Below are 17,841 nucleotides of genomic sequence, written 5' to 3' on the forward strand. Positions count from 1 at the left end.
AATTAAATTCAAGTAACTCGCAATATGTTCCTTTTTATTTGTCATTTTGGTTAAAAAGCCTCTGCTATGAAATTTTCAGTTTCATTCTGATCGACGAAGTCAAAGCAGACTGCAACTCTTGTCATTCTCCTCGCGCGAATCACGTTGAATAGCCTCGATGTTATGACGTAAGACTGCTATTCACGGATAGTGGGAGGTGTACCCAAAAAAAAGGGGAGTTGATGTGATTTCCATCTTTCTCTGCACTTTCAGATAAAACACGATACTTTAATTCTCGTGGCAAGTGTTTGTATCGTTCCTTCTGCACTATGATAACGAAGACAAAGTGGGAAGAACTTCTCTAGCTCTGGAGCTTACGTGAGCTGGAATAGTACAGCCACAAGAACGCTACAGCTTTGTACAACTTTCTTAATCTAAACTGCGAGCATACGAGGTGTGGACAAAAAGTTGGTAGAAAAAATTCATAAAAATTATTTATTTGCACTTTCGTTTAAATCTATATTATCACCTTCAAAATACCCTCCTTTAGCACCAATACATTTAATCCAACGTCATTTCAATTGCACAAAATCGTGTTCGAGCTCTTTCTTCGAAATGCTTTTCAGCACCCTCGTCATTTCTCGTTGTATAACTTTTATATCCCCAAAATGCTCCTCTCGTATGATTTTTTTACTTTTGGGAACAGAAAGGAGCCACACGGGGCGACATCAGGAGAATAGGGTAGGTGATCGAGGACAGTGATATTATAATAAATCGAGAGACAATTCTTTGCTCTTTCAAAAAATCGCAAGAAACCTTGCTTGACTTGTGACAACGGCTATATAGTAACAAGTGCCTACTAAAACTGCCACTGCACACAAACCACATGTCAAACGATCGTGACATTAGAACCGATGGTAAACAACGATATAAGGTACACGACTCAATAGAAGAAATTGTTGCAGCGTTGACGATATAAGAAAACAGAAAACATTCTACGAATTTTTTGCGTTCGACCTTGTTCGGTTCTGAGCTCGCTGTGGTTCAGCCTTGACTTAACTATTCTGAACCTCGTTGAGCAGGTATATTAGAGACTGTTCTTTCTTGTTGATATTTAGTTGAACTTTATTCGTGATCTGACCTGACGGGCGAGGGTGAGCTCGCTCTTTATACATTCTTGTGAAGTGGAAATTCACCAATCAGGGTGCCTAAATGGTGGCGACAACCCTCACCTTACGCCCGCAGCGCGTTTCTTCGGAGAAGGGGCACCGAATTTGTTAATGCAAAATTGTCAGCCCTGAAAGCGGTGCCGTTTTATGACCAGAAAAACCTACCGCGGGCGCGAACAATGACGTTCTTACTTCATTTCTTTTGAAGATCTGTGGGTAAACTTTAACAAATTAAACTGATTTTTCAGTTTCTCATTGTTTGTTTCGTTATCAAAAATAAATAAATGGCTCTTTCAAATATTCCTTCCTGAAATGTAGCTTCCAAAGGTAGTGCAACTGGCCACCCCTGTCATGTAGTCTACTGTACATTCGCAAATTTCAAAGGCTTCATTCGGTTAGTTCTAAGTTCCAAGTCCGTGACGTCTTATTGTCGTGAAGCATAACTGTCGTCGTTATGACGCGATCCAAATGCCTTTATACATTTTTGCGGTATCCCTTAGAGATATCGCTTAATACTACTATTGAAGAGGGGATCCACCGGAAAGCTAAGCTGAGCTATGCTGTGCTATGCTAAGCTAAGTTTGAAAATATTTGCTTTAAACGGAGCCGTTTTCACGAAAAGCTAATTGTAAGCTAAACTGTGCGGTGTTTTTTTGGAAGCTAAATTAGACGTGGCACTCGATTTCCTCGTGAGCCATTTTTTAGAAATAGCAAGGCACGGCTTTCTCTCTCCACACCCCTAGTCTTCCATGGCTCTGCGGTGGGTACGTCGTTGCCAACAAACCGTTACCGAACCTTGTTCTATTCTTCCACGCGAATTTTCTCTTTTCCAATTCTCTCAGATTTTAGTTTCCGTTCTTTTGTCTCTCCCCGGGTTAAGACTTGCCTTCGTCCTCGAGTAGCCTAAGAAGTGCACATGTGGCATCCAGGTTCGCACGAGGACCAACGGCCCTCATCCACCTCAACTGCATCACCTGACCGCCACGTCACTGTTTCTGCTTATCAGTTGTCAATTTAAACCTGTTACGACTAGTAACGTACTTATGTATAATGGAAACTGAACAATTTATTGAGACTGTCAGGAAATACGCCCTCATCCACCTCAACTGCATCACCTGACCGCCAACGTCACTGTTTCTGCTTCTCAGTTGTCAATTTAAACCTGTTACGACTAGTAACGTACTTATGTATAATGGAAACTGAACAATTTATTGAGACTGTCAGGAAATACCCATGTGTACGGGATGTAGAAGCAACGGTCTACAGAGACAACGAACTAAAAGGAGAAATCTGGGAACGGATTGCAGTAAAACATGGAATACGGAATGGTTTGTATTTTAAAATTCCTACAATAAATATAACATAACGTAAAAAGACGGACAAAACACAAAAACACCGACAGTGGATGCAGTTCCAAAATTTTCATACACACAGCATAACAGTATAGCTCAGCTTCGCTCCGATAGATACTCTAGAAATTTTACAGCATATTTTGCTTCCACGAAGATACGATAAAAGTGCGTTTCTAATCGAAAGCTTAAGTAATCGGGTTGGAAGTATTTTCTTGTTGTAACTTACACGAAAGTTTAAAAGCGACTGGATGATACTGAGAAACGCTTTTCGTTCTTCAGCTTCGACGAGATCGGATTAAACGAGTGCGAAAAGTATGAAAGGATTACGAAAATCGATTTTCCCAGCGGAACAACGTTCATTCGAAAACTTCGACTATTAAATTCCACGGGCGGATAATTAATTTAACGACGCTGAGCACGTAGCTAGTTCAACAGAGTTTCATGGAGAGAGAAAAAAAAAAACAATAACGTGTAAAGTTACTGGTTACACAAACTTGCCGAGCGATTGTTCGACCGTTAAAATAATCGTGTGCGCATCCTTCGACGCGAAGTACGTCGATTCAATGTTGCGGTTTCAATTCCTTTTAGATGCAATATTGACTGTAAGTGAATGTAAAGAATAGGGAAAAGCTGCTAATTTATCACGTTTGATCGGTTCGATTACTGGTACTGTACGATGCTCCACTAGTGAACGAAACTGTTTTAAGCTCGAACGCGGTTGGTATCGTTGCGCACCCGACAAATTAATCCCGGAAGGGCAAAATTATAATAGTTGGTGTGGTGATGGTGAAAAGATGATGCTTTCGGTCAGAATATTTTTCAACTCCTGTATTTTGTGGTAGCGCGTGTGTATATATTAGCTCGGTGTATGTCGTGATTGGTTGGAAGTTGAAGGTGGTGGAAAAGGAGGAATCGAAAAATGCGGATATGTGATTGGATGTTAGGAAACTAGTGGAAGGAGAACGTGAGGGTGAAGGTGGTGTGCAAAAGTTTAAATAATTTGGGGAAGACCCGGAAAGGGGAAAGGGATAGGAAACATGATCAGGATGCGATTTGAACTGCTTCATGGTAGGGAAGGAATTTGTCAGGGGCTGGGAAGACGGCTGGAAAGGACTGTTTATTATTTTATGATTCTTTACTGGCCGGTGGGCTGTGCGACTGGACAGTTTTTAGTTAATATAGAAATGTATAAGAGAAAATTTGGAAAGGATTTTTATAGTACTGCAAGAAGGTATTGTCACATTAACCCTCGTACGACGAATGCAGGGTCATTTTGATTCAACAGCGATAAAGTCAGGCGGTTCAGATTACGTTTGGCACAGGAAATACACCTATTTAAAATTCTAAATTTACCATAAATCTCGAGAAAGTTTCTCTCGATTACTAATTTTTTTATTACCATCCCAACTCTAACACTATTCACTATCTTTTGTATTTTCATTCTTTAATACCTTCGTTTGAAACTCGTTGCCAATAGAAATATTACTGCAAAATTTCTCAAAATATCTTTTGCATATAATTAAACAGATCCAACTCATAATATTCAACAAACAGTCTTCTTTATATTTATTTTTTAAACTACACACACGAAGTTAATTCGACGTGTAAAGTACGTGTAGCACTCTGGTAACAATTGTCAAAGATTGCGCTTTTATATTTAAAAAGTGAAAAGAAGAATGAAAATAAAGTATTTTTGTCGAAAATGTGCCGACATTAGTAATCGATTTGAAAGGGTTATTACAACCTGCTAATTCTTCGCAACATCCTCGACAAAAGGTGCACCTTTAATCGGTTTTGCAGGGAGAGAGCTGCATAGTGCAAGGGTTAAAAACGCGCCGCGCCGGTTCGAACATTACGTGCACCGGCCCGATGGAATCTTGTTCAATTAGCACAATTAACCGTTCGAGTGCGCGTAGGTGAGACTCGAGCGCCGCGTAAAAACGCAAAATCGGATTAAGCGTCGGTGAAGGGGCCATTAGAGAGTGATATTAAAAGTTAGTGACGGCTTTAGTTACTGCTATCAGAATGTGTGCCTGCAGAAGAGCCTGGAAAATGGCTTTAGCTTCGATGCAATGAATCCCGACACGAAAAATTTTCCAGCCAGTATTAAATAACAATGAAATTCGTTTAAACTAATCTTACCTGGAAGAAATAACGTTTGAACGACGATTAAATTTGGAAAAATTACTACCGAAAGCTCTAACACCCGCTAGGAAGTAGCAACATCCAGCTTCGTTTTTGTTTACGGGCGAAATACTCGGACAGGAATTGGTAACTTACCTGAAATTAGAAAAGATTCAATGATTAGTATTGTATTTGTTGACATTTTCAATTTAAAAAGATCCTATCCCATTTCCTTGTTATCTATACAAGAAACTTTTACTTCTCTTCACCGGGAAATGTGCACACTTATTTTCCTTTCATCCTTCGAAACTGTACTGTACAACTTTGTATATGAAGTAGAAGAAAGCATGGTTGTTTTTAGACAGATGCAAGTGATTGTTCAGGCAAACAGTATTGCTGTGCATCTCTGACAAAATGACGAAGGTTTTCGTAAATAAAGAGATTGTTTGAAAAGCAAATACCGGGTGCAAAAGAGAGCATGCGACTTTGTTTGATCTTTGTATGGCTTGACATCTGTGTAAACGCTTGTGAGAGTTTGTTAGTCCTTGAGTAAGTAGTTGGGCATGTTCTTTTCATTGAGAAAAATCCGATAATGATATTGTCGAGAGGTTCATCTTTTCACGGAGTTCTTTTCTTTCTCCACATTCCCCAATACGATCCCTATTTGTATTATTTCAGACTGCATTCAAGTTGTTACGTGTCAAATCGCACAAAAATATAGCAATTTCTTTTCTTTTAAACTAACAGAATTAGTTGCTAATTTCGAAAAACTAAATTATAGTCGGGGCCACGATATAGCGAGGTCGTAAAATCGGTCAGACGTCAAAGTAAACATGTTTTAGCTGCCGGGACCCGAAAATTGACAGATACGAGCAGATAAGTACTTGAAACCATGGTCAGGACCGTACAAAGAATTCTTGTATCCAGCGAAAGTCAACTGATTCTAATATACTTACTGAAAACTGCATGCAGCTAGGACAAATTAGGGTTTCTCCCTCTGGGGGAAGCCGCTTTTGGAAGTACGGTTACAGGTAAAGGTCTTATTGATGTCTTTAGCATCTTAGTTTATCTACTCGTGTTATATACAGATAGAAAGTGCAAAAAGATTGTGTAGCTTAATATTAACATATTTTCCATTTGTAAATGAAATACCATTTTCTACTTGAAGTACCAAATCATATGCTACCATTCGTTTATTGTTGGAACCCTCAAACAGACTGCAACACACGGCCTTGAGTGTGATAATGGAACCATGTGCAGACGACACCATTTCATCCGCAATATTTCAACTCCATTTAAAGACATTGCGTTGTATCTGTTTGGTGCGTCACAGCGTTGACGGTTGATATTGGCAACGAATAAATGACGCTTACTTCTCGAGTCCCTTAAATACTCGTTGAAGTAGTTTCGTATTTAGTGGACTGTACATTTGATCGAAAAATGAAACACCACACTTTATGTTTTCAACTTTGTATATTACATATTAAATATATATTACAAATAAAAGAAGATGCAATGTCATCAGGAAAGCGACTTCAAGGTAAGAACTTTTACTTTACGCAAGACAACAATCCTAAACATAGCGCAAAAGTGTGTTCGAATTATTTCAAACGTTTAGAAGATAATAGTGAGCTTAGAATTATACAGAAGTGGATTGGAAAGTGAGAGGGTAGCGCAAAACTTTTGTGGAATTACGTACAAGGTGTCTGGAAGTAGCTAAAGTACACATTTAAGTTGTTCAAAAACGTGGAAACATTTCGAGACACTCGAGTCTAACCGCAGAAGAAATTTTCGTACAGCGTTTGTTATTTTTCTTTATACTAATTCATGTTAAACATGCATTATCTTGACCAGTCGTTATTAATTAACATTATATGACCTTATCAGATGAAAACAGTGGAAAAATTAGATTTAGAAGTTTTACTTAAAGTATATTTCATATTTTTCCGATGATGTGAAAGTATCAAAATAGATATGGACGATACTGTAAAGTATTGTTAGTTTGCAGACTATCCGTCGATGATTGATCGGACACTCCGTATCCTAAGGGGTGCACGCGGCCGTGTGACACTAAAAAGTTGAGAACAGAGGAAAGTAAGTTAAAGTTCGAGAACGGGAAAGCAAAGAAGCGTGCTCAAGGTTTTCTCGTTTATCAGAAAGCTGCTGTGTCATGGCTTTACAATAACATCCCTTCTCTCCGTCGGGCTTCCGTCTGCTTTTTGGCCACGAGAGAGGCTCTCGTTCTCCCTCGTCGCCACAGGCTGCACCCTCGAATACATTCGTGGAAATGCAAGACGTTCCATCTGTATGCACGCACGCCGCTGCATCGTCCGGTGAATCCCCGTCGTCGAGAGGGTGCTGTAGGCACTTCAAGAAAGAGTTCTCTCGTAGTGACGCTGCCGGAGGGTGCGCCTAGGCAAGGGCAAGGGCATCCAAACAAAAGATATAAAAGGGAGAACGTCATCGAGACTCTTGAATAAAGAACGTGCAACTGGAGAAGCGGTGAGACAGATGGGAGAGACACGGCAGAAACAGTAAGATGCGGATATACATTCTGCTTTCTTCTCCTTTTTTTTTCATTTCTTTCTGTGAAACTTTAACCACATACATAGTTTCATCTTCTGAAATTATTCATCGACTTTTATATTTAAAAAAAGTAACCAGTCGATTCGCGATTATCTTGATGTGAAATTTTTTACTCGTTCATTGGTTAACCCGTTCGCTATTACACGTGATACACAGGGTGTCATGTAATTGGTGGTACAAGAGAGAAGGTACTAATTCTAAATGAAAAACTGAATCGAAGATAGAGATTAAAGTTTTTTTTATAAGAAATTTAGCTTTCACAGTAATTGAATAAAAAAATTGGTCATGTTAGTATGCATTTCACTATCTCTTGGTTTTATATTTGCATTAATAAACGATACTACTGTCATGATAGGCTAGTTACAGCAACAGCTTTACGTATTTCCTTTTCTTTTTAAATAATTGTTCTTACACTAGATTCGTTTATTTCAAAACGTCCAGCAGTCGCAGCTGCAGACTACTGCAACACATGTCAAGCAGCTCAATTTTCTTTCTGTAAAATTAACATTTTCCTGTGCTTTTTAGGAGTATTTCCAGCACCATTATTAGCACTTTGTGTCCGTTTCATTGTGCGTATTATGCAAAATTTACAATGGTTACATTCACTAAAGTATACGGTTCTAAATTCGTGTGAATGAAGTACGGTTCCGAAATTGTTTACGCGACCTGTTTCTCTGAAATCGTGCATTGAACAGCAACATCGAATACAAACAGATGACAAACCGTTCATAAGAATTCATTTGTTTCTACGCATACAGTGAAACTGCAGCTCGCAGGGATACATCGGTCGTTTAATTCTTCTCCCAAGTGTTCAGCGATTATTTACAAGGAATTAGTTCACAGGAACGAGTTCGCGTTTCCTCTTTCTCACCTCTCTTATTCAACATAGTAAAGAAAACTATAAAAATATGCTAAATATGTACATTGATTCGAAATGAATGTCGAAATTTTTCAAGAAAAAAATCCGCGTACAAACGAAACTGCGTTGTTCGAGGGAGCACTGTATTCTAAACACAACCCTGCGTTACACCGAGGACAGTAATAGCAAGTTTCTTTTCGCAATGCGTTTTTGGTTTCTGCCTTTCCTTTACCCGAGTAATTCTCTTTGCAACTGTTCTCGCGTTACTAAGTAACGCTTTGCTCACGTTTTCAACGCTAACAGATCCATGCAAGCAAACATCAAAGTCAACGTTCATTATATGCTATAGTTTTTTGTGTTACATAAATCTAATTTTCACATTCATCGATGAATCTTTCAATAAAGGAGCAACAAGAAACGCTCGAAACGATTTCCTCAAAATGTTTATCCCGGCACAGTGCACGTTTCGCCGAAAAATGGAAAATATCAGATACCAATAATTATCCACGGTTAATTTAAATTACCATCCGGTTAGTAATATCATAAATTCGTTGCATAGCATTTAACCACGCAGTCATTATCCTCTATTGCATCCAATTTCTCCTGTAATCACGTCGATGTGGAGGTGTATATGGAATCTAATTTCAGCTATGTGGAGGTGGTTTGATAACGTATCAGGGCACAGACTAGGCAATCGAACGGCTGGGTCAAGTCGATATACGACTACGTAATTGAAAGCAGAATTTACTCTCCAGAGACGCGTCGTCGAACAGTTTGTAAAGGCAACAGATTATTTTTCAAGGATTGCAGGCGTAACGCAGATACGTACTTCTATCTAACAAACTGGTAATTACATTTCAATTCTTATCGTCTTTGTTACATTTCAACGACACGTGCCATTGACGTACATACATTGAATAGCACGTTGAAAATTTCTGCTTAGTTCCGGAAAACTTCGAAATGTTAACAAAGGTGTTTGGCATTGGAAGAGGCACGTTTGGCAGCAACGAGCATCGCAAAGAGGTTCCGAGCATCGCTTTCAACTAGTTTGGAACGCGTCCACAATTTCGAATGGCTTCAAGGTACTCCAGCTTGCTAGTGTCTGAACTAAGCGAAAGGAACCTGGCTAACTACGCTCTCGTTCCCTCTTCGCTGTTCTATTGCCGTGGTTTCATGCCAATCTTGGATTCTTTAATTGCTGCCTATGAAGAAAAGAATTTATACGCTACCCGTATTGATAAATGGATACGCGTCAGCAAATCAGAAGAACCTGCCGTAACTGGAGCGAGGACAGTTTTCATCTCGTATCGTGAGTGTGATGCAGCAGAAGCGGAAGGGTACAATAAAATCAGTTCTCGAAATACAGAAAAATATCCTGTTGCCCTTAGGTATAACCTGAAAGAGAATTCGTAGATCTCGCTTTGATTATTTTTCAGAATAGGCGGGTATTCTTGAAACAGGGGATAAAATTTTACGAGTGTACTCTACTGATCGTAACGATCGAACAACATCATATAAGCATAATGTACCTGTGTATCTTATGAAACACACTAGCAGCTAAATTGCAATGCTCGGTGATTCCAAACTTTTGGTAGTGTACATAGTCTATCAAGACAATGCTCGTCAGATGAATTTTTAAAAACTTGTCAGAAATGAAGTAAACTATAAGTCTTTCCCTTTACATGCCTGATCTTGTGCTGGGTGAATAAAATGATAGACATCGGTTTCTAATGGTGAATCTATACCGTTGAGTATATAGTCGAGTTATAGTTTAGTAACCATTATTACTAGAATCGTTTATGGTACAACACAGAATGTAAAATAATTAAAGATAAAATTAAAATCGACACGATATCAGTTCTGTTTTATCATTGTGTCGGTACAAGAAGTGTTACTATAAGCGTGTTAAATGTTTACGTTGCAGAAACTTTGTAAAGTTAGCTTAGTAATTTTCGCAGAGCTATCTTCCACGAGTGCGTGGAATATCGATAGATCGCTGAAACGAAGTTTGATCGGTGTCACAAGTCATCGTCAACCGTCATTGAATAGAGGGTCGTCAATTGGCTGAATCGATCGACCTCGAACCCTCACAGCAGCCGACGTTCGGGCGCCAATCAGCTTGGCTGAAATTGCCAATTTACTTGAACACGTGATTCCTAATTTTTTTCACTTTGCTCGATCCCTCAGCTCATTGTACAACGGTATTACGAGATATGAATTCCAAATGTCTTCTATTGATTTTAAATCGACAGCAATCAACATTTGATGACAGTTCTTGTCTGTCACGTGTCACGCTTATTCCAATTTCCACGAGCTTCTTAATCCCACCTCCTACATTACGCATTTTGGTTAAGCACTTAGAAACTTCTTTGCAAGTATTCTAATGGGAATGCAAATTTTGTAAGGACGTGGAATTTATTTGATAACGACTTCTTCTATCGTTGTATGTTGTATGGTGTTCAGATATTTTTTTTTATAGGGTTTTACGTCGCATCAACATCGAGGTAATTAGCGACGAGCTTTCACAATGATTTTAGATTTTGTGGAAGAGGTTGGTTTCGTTAAGGAATTCAATAGTATTTCTTGCATACTTTTCAGACTTAAGGGCAGTATTCGAGTTAATTTTAAATGTGAGGCGTGGTAGTTGTAACATACAGTGGTGATGGCAGCTTTGGTTTCTTTGCGTATAGCTCATAATATCTGTTATCGAATAAATAGTTGTAGGTCGGATTGCTGGGAGTAGAAGACATTTTAAGTGCGTATTTTATACTTAAGAATTTCCTTCTCTGCTCAAGTGGCATCTCACCAGCTTCAAATAGCGGTGTTCAGATATTGATTCTTAAAATCAATTTAAATCCGAGAATTACAAGAATTTCTTTGAAATTTCTATAAATGAGTACGAGAAAATTGTGTATCTGCATATTGGGAAATGTGTTTTTATTAAAATCAGAGGAACCGTAACACTTAACTGTAGACGTGCATCTTTAAGACGTTACCACAGACGTATAATCTCTTGGACTACTTGGAAAATTTATTTATTACTGTGTTATAAAAATAGTTCTAATATAATTATTTTCTTTAATAATATATATTTGTTTGGTAAAGAACGAGGAATTTTTCTATGGAAGTAGTATGCCAGCTATTGTTAACTGCAGGTGATCAAATGCTAGAGCTTCCAAAGAGCTTCAAACATTCTCTACATGATTGCGATAGCGAAATAAAAATTTAGCCTTGTCTCTGAGACGAGTGTTAAACTTACATATTAAACGTTTACAAAATAGAGAGTCTTACTTTCGACATCTTTAATTACAGAAAAGACACTACTCGTCGAATAACCCCGGTTAGTTTTCTCATGTTATCCATCATGCATGGTAAGAATGCGTAACTTGCCATTTTCGGAGCCAAGAAATAATTCCTCCTAATTATTACGAGCACAATCTGTACTTAAGCAAAAAGAAATTGTATAAAATTATAAAAACTTTGTTCATTCGTCGGAAAAATTGACAGAAATTTGTTGGAGAAAGTTCAAAATAAACTTAAAATATCGATCAGACTAGCCGATTATGGACAATATCGATCGCCTCCGTATTTAACAGATCGATTCTCGGAAATCTCTGATTAATTAACCGGTTACTCGGAGGCAGATGGTCACATCACCGAGAGATATCTTCAGGCTGATCGGCTGCACGAACAACGCTGCTAATATGATCTCATTGAAGCCTATTACGAGCATGGATAGCGTCCTTCCATACGACCAAATTGGCTTCAACGATTGGCCCAATCGGTGGCAAGTGCACACACCAAGAAGAATAAGAACTTAATTGCTCTGCATCCAAGACTAAAGTGTCTTTGTCTCCCAGTCGGTTGAATAAATTGGGTCACGACCCCCTTCAAAGGGAAACTTCTGCTTACAAGAACAATCAAATAGTTTTATGGATCTGCTGGAATTTCTTCTTTTGTTCGAGCTTGGATTCAGAGTGCGTTTCCTCTGCCATCTTTCTGACGCCTTCCTCCTCGCTTTTCTCGTTAAATTGCATTATACAGATCAAACCACCGTCTAAACAGTCTATTGTATGATAATACCTTACCAACAAGAATATTTCGAATAAAAGAATCCAGTGAAACTGAATGAAACGTTTTACTTTTTAGACATTCTACATTTTAAGAGAATGTTAGGAAAATGTAACAAACAAGAGTAGTAATGTTACAATATGATGTACACGTGTTTCAACATTTCTACAAACGATCGAAAGTGTGTGGTGTACAGTCCGGGACAAAAAGATAGCACATCGTATTAATGCCCGACTTTGCACCGATATTTTTATAAGGCTTAGAGAAATGGTTTTTTGCCATCATAGAGTGATTCGCGTATATGGGCGTTCGGGACAAAACTCATAACTTCTAAGCTAATCAATTTTCGACCTAAGTCCTCTAATATTTTTTTTTTTTTTTTTGACAGCGATCGATAACCGAGAAGTCCGCGGTAACCGCGGATGAGCCTGTTCTTCGTCCCTGAGCGCGGGCTCTACGCGCGCTCTGATTGGCCAGTGTTTTTCGGTAATAATTCAAAAATGAAGCTTCAAACAACATTTTGGTAAAGGAAAAAGTTGTTCAGAGTCACCCCAGCAACCCCCCATTTCCGGGTGTTCGAGGAGTTACGGGACACCTTGTATATATACACCAACACACCTGAAAACCGTCAATCACTGTCAGACGAGTGCACGAGACACATCGTCACGAAACGAACAATCCAAATTCAACTAAACATCTAAAACACATCTAATTAAAACATCGACAACATCTGACCAAAGGAAAACATCTAACCCAACAACGAAGTTTTAATACACCTCGAACCAGCGAGAACAATCATCAACCTGCACCAGAACTCTTGATCATAAGACTTGATCAAGGGCCACCGCGCAACAGAGTTTCTGTACAGCATAAATATTTATGATCCTCTTATTCTGCACGGTTTGTACTTAGATAGTACAAATAGTTTTTTCGATTATTTCCGCATGAAATTTTGTTGAATTCAGTGGAAAAAGTAAATCTGTAGTGGTAGTATTTTAGTACGGGTTACACGAACGAACTTTAATTAAATCGAACTAATTTCCAATAACAGCGTTTACATGTTCATTTAAATATTTTGAAAGATAATTTATGCAAGGGTATGGAAAACTTGAATTTAGGAAATTTGTTTACTATGCTAATTTGTATGCTACCAAAAACAAACAATATAAACAATAAGGGACAACTAAAAAATTCAATGATGTTCAAATGAAACAATATTGGACTTACTACAGAGTTGCAGAAATAAATGTGGGAAATTGTCGAAGTTAAAAATTTTGTTTCAAACTTTCGACAAAAATTTCAAAATACGTATGTTGTAACATTATAATAGATATATTCTAATAATCGAAATTTAATAAAATTCGAATTATCCAAACTTTGATTGTAATAAAAATTCTAATTGTGTACGGAAGCATTTGAACTCAGTGTATTTATGTTCAAATTTAAATAAATACATCACAACTAATTTCCTTCGCGTCAAAATTATCGAAATGCAAAATAAGATCATGCAATAATAATGCATCATGCAAGAAATGCAATAATAATAATATATATACGTATATGTCACATACATTATGCATGTACGCACTCCCAAAAAGTGATGAAATTTAAAAACAGTCGTAATAAACATACATTCAAAATTATTGAAGGAAACAAAAGTGACAAGGAACCGTTGGAAAAATGTGTGTGAAATCATTTTTAATGAGACGAAACCGTGATATCTCTTCGTATTTTAATATGAATACATCGTAAAAGACTTCAAAACGATCTCGACGTCAATTCCATCTGTTGAGTTCCTCTTCTGTAGACGATACAGTTGTTAAAACGGTCGCGTTCGCTCACTCAAAAAGGTTGTGATGACCACTAGGGCCTGGTGCACAGGCAAGCATCACACCCAGGTTGAGTGAGTCCACGTGACCGCCATTTTCGTAATGCTCCTCGGATGTCCCATCATTTTATTCCGTCATTTCGTCTTCTTTTTGTATTACATCTTTTGAAGGATAGTCTGTCCTTCCAACGGCAATTTTTTATCTCCTGGAGTGTTCGGAAATGTCAAATAGTAGTTTATTTCCAATATTAAAGAATAACAAGTTACTTTTCATTTTAATTTATTAAAAACTGTTTAAATTCAAACTAACTGATTAACAAATAATAGTAGGTAGATACTAATGAACTGGAAATTAGTTTAATTTTAATCTACCAACTACTTTACTCTTTAATTACAGAAAAATGCACACAAATAACAAAGCAATTCTAGATAAGCAAATATTACAGAGAAGAAAGTAATCAGGTAGAGATATACATAAATAATGCTTGCAAAAATAAATTAATGTAACCTAATTGCCAATACGATATAATGAGAATGAACGCAAAAATTTGTTTACACTTGCATCAAAATTCGAGTTCTAACAAATATCTGATACATCATCTAACTCGCATACCTTGAATAACTTCTACATTAAGCATTATCCGAAAAATTATTATATACGAAAGGTGCGTCATTTATAGTTTGTGTACCTTTTTCATAGGCGAAGACGTTTAAAGGTTAACTTAATTTTTTATACGAAAATTCCAAAGAATTCGAAATAAAAATATATTACCTTTTATGCCAACAGCCAACGAGATACTTCACTTTGTTTCTTAAAAGTTTGCTTCGCGCACAAAGTACAGTTGGAGAAGCAATGTCACTAAAAATTCTAGTAAGAGTGCTTATTTAGCTACTCTTTGCTTAATTTAATATTTCTCAACACGTGTTGCAATTTTAGCTTGTCAAAATGATTTAACGCGACCATAATTTAATACCGAGGGTATCATCGGTCAGTGGGTGGCAATTAAGTTACCTATACACTGGAGCACATGTCGCATAACATTTGTTCTGAAGCGCTACATAGCAACTCTGTCGCTTAATAAAACAAAACACGGTGCAAACTTTTAATCAATTTTGAGTCTGTGAACGAATAGTGTCGTACAGGGTGTCTAATAATAATTTTCACTTTAGTTACAAGTTGATATATACAGTAAAATGAAATATAAACGACAAAAAATGGTAGATTTGACAAATGAAAGAAAACTGTTTCGCAGGGCAAATATGTCGAAAAGTTATGAATGCGAAACATTGAAAGTGCGATATCTGATAATTCACGACAAGAGGTATTAGAACGGAAATGAACATTTTCAATTTTACCGAGGAAAAATGTATTTCAAGCGCAATACGCTCGAGCATTTTAAATATTTCACGAATGGAAGCCGCCGGTGATCTCGATCATTTCCAAGCAGAAACATTGCAAATGGTTTTTCGTATTACCGGCATTCTTTTTCGCGTTTAAATTTCAGCTTTGAAAGCGGACGAGTCGCAGATCCATAGACTGGCTGCGAAAGTTCCAGTGGCGGCGATACAGAAGACCAGCGATTTCGCGTGGACGCCTGAATACCGTCGCGATTCGGTGATTCATTCGTCTAACGGGGCAACAGCAATAGCAGCAATTCCCTTTAGAGAGGGCACCATCCAGTGGATCCAAAGGTAGTTTCCAAGGGCCACGGACCAATCAGTCTGGCTGATGCCTGAAGCGCGAGCACGTGTCGAACAGGCAGACATTCCGCTGTAATTTCCGCCGCGGGAAATGCAACTGAATTTCGTCGAGCGTCTTGCGAGCAACGGGAGTGACTAGCGTGCGGAGCAGGGTTGAGGCTAAGGGGATTAGCGAACTGCGATTCCCTCGGGAACGGCGTAATCGAACGCTGCCAGAAGACGAAGAAACGAAACGAACCCACTAAGACAATGACATTGGAGCAGTTGGATTATAAGAAGAAGGAAATGAGATTTCGGTGACTGCCGACTGAGAAGAATCGATTGGCCAACGTTCCTTTGCTCGCGAACAGATGAGCAATGGAAGAATATGTAATCAAGCAAGTTAATTGGGTAGGGCTTAAAGTTTGATTGCTACCTTCTTTCGAAACGATGATTTCAATGGATATTTTCACCAAGAAGACAAATTTCAGCATTACGAGAATTATCGAGTACACAAGGATGTCTCCTTCGACCGATCTATCATATTTGCTATATGTGTATTTATCGTTGCATTATTTAGAAATGGGAGGATATTTCAGTGTAACGATTATTATTCCATGGTAGCGAGAAACATCGTATTATAATAAATAATAATTTTCGATTTAGTTATTTATCGTGTTACCTTTATTTTTAATAGAATAAATTTGAATGGTAAAAGTGTTTTGCCGAATGATGTCAAACATGTTAACTCGGTCTGCTAAAGTGTGAAATTTTACAGTTTGCTCGTGAACAAATTGGTAAATGAGTAATTCGGAAGTAACTGTCGGCCCAAAGCTTCCAGGTAAAGTGTTTAATTTTCGACGCATGCTGTAAATCCTGAAGTAAACGTTAGAGAAAAGTTTCCATTCTGTAACTCACCCTAAATCGATTATAAACAATGACCATAACAGTAATAGCCTAATAATTTTTCATGAAATATTTTTTGTAAACGACGAAAATAGATTCATGCGAGACTTCGTATTGACAACATAAGAACTGGGTAAATTCTGCAAAGAGTGCGACACGAGACAACACGACCTATCCTGGAAATGTTTAAATATTAAAGTAAGTGTTAAAACATTAAAACATTCTGTGTAACAAAATTGAAAATGCAAAAAGTAGCAGAGAAATCGATATTACAGTGACGAAATAAAACGGTCAGGAAGCAGATAAACGGGGCCGAGGTTCTAAAGCTGAGGAAAACACGGGCAGCTAAAAAGAGGACAAGAGTCGCGGAAGAAAAGGGTCAACACGTATTTGTCCACGCTTTGCCTGAAGATAACAAGATTGAGGATAATAGAAGCCGCGAAAGGACGTTTCGTTGGAAATGCTTCTTTAAGAGGCACGTTTAAAACAAATTACAGGAGACGGCCAACACATTTTCCCTTGAAACATACAAAAGCATACTTAATTGTGAATTAGTGTCGTTTTTACCCTCAATAAAATCTTGCTTACAAATCCATCGTTTAGAATGATTCGTATCTGTGACCAGTATACCGTTCAATGCCGATAACGTCGCCACGATTGTCTGAATTACTATTAGCGAAATTCGAATGTGCATTCCGGTTTTGATGCTTCGATACACGTGTATTTATGTGATAACGATATATGTATTTTTGAATTGAAAGGATCAAAAAAGTATTGTTTACAAACGCTGTAGATTTCTGTTATGAACGAAATTGCATTGGCATCGAACGAAAAGAAGGAAAATACTGTCGGTCTTAAAATTAAGAAACGGAATCTTTGGTGAGATTTCTTTGTATGCCAACAGATTAACCCCTTCACGTATGATCTCTTTTCCTGATTGTGCATCTAAGCCTCAGCTATTTACCGTTTTAGTACAATATTAATTAAGAAATGCCAATGTATCACAGATTAATGAAATTTTGCAAGCTTCAGATCAATAAATGAAACGGAAAATTGAGTTTTCTTACGGATATACACGTTGTTTCTCGAAAATTGTAAATCACGAGCTTGTTATTTTATTTTACAGCTTTATTTGTTCAAAGTCTAAACTATATATTTTAAGGTAAAAAATATCGATAGTTTTTTAATTTTCTTCTTATTTTACATATTTCGGTTAACATTGCTTTTTACTATACTTGTATACCAGTAATTACTTAAACTGTATAAGATACTTCAAGATTTAGAATT

At 37.6% G+C, this 17,841-nt stretch overlaps 1 protein-coding gene across 1 annotated transcript in view; it reads right to left on the minus strand.

Annotated features, from left to right (window-relative positions):
* The window catches only part of LOC108573062 (matrix metalloproteinase-2-like), a 177,370-nt gene that overhangs the window by 31,028 nt on the left and 128,501 nt on the right, over positions 1-17,841 (minus strand). The window lies entirely within an intron of this gene.

The sequence above is a fragment of the Habropoda laboriosa genome, unplaced genomic scaffold (genome assembly GCF_001263275.1).
Source record: "Habropoda laboriosa isolate 0110345459 unplaced genomic scaffold, ASM126327v1 scaffold89, whole genome shotgun sequence".
Lineage (NCBI taxonomy): Eukaryota > Metazoa > Arthropoda > Insecta > Hymenoptera > Apidae > Habropoda > Habropoda laboriosa.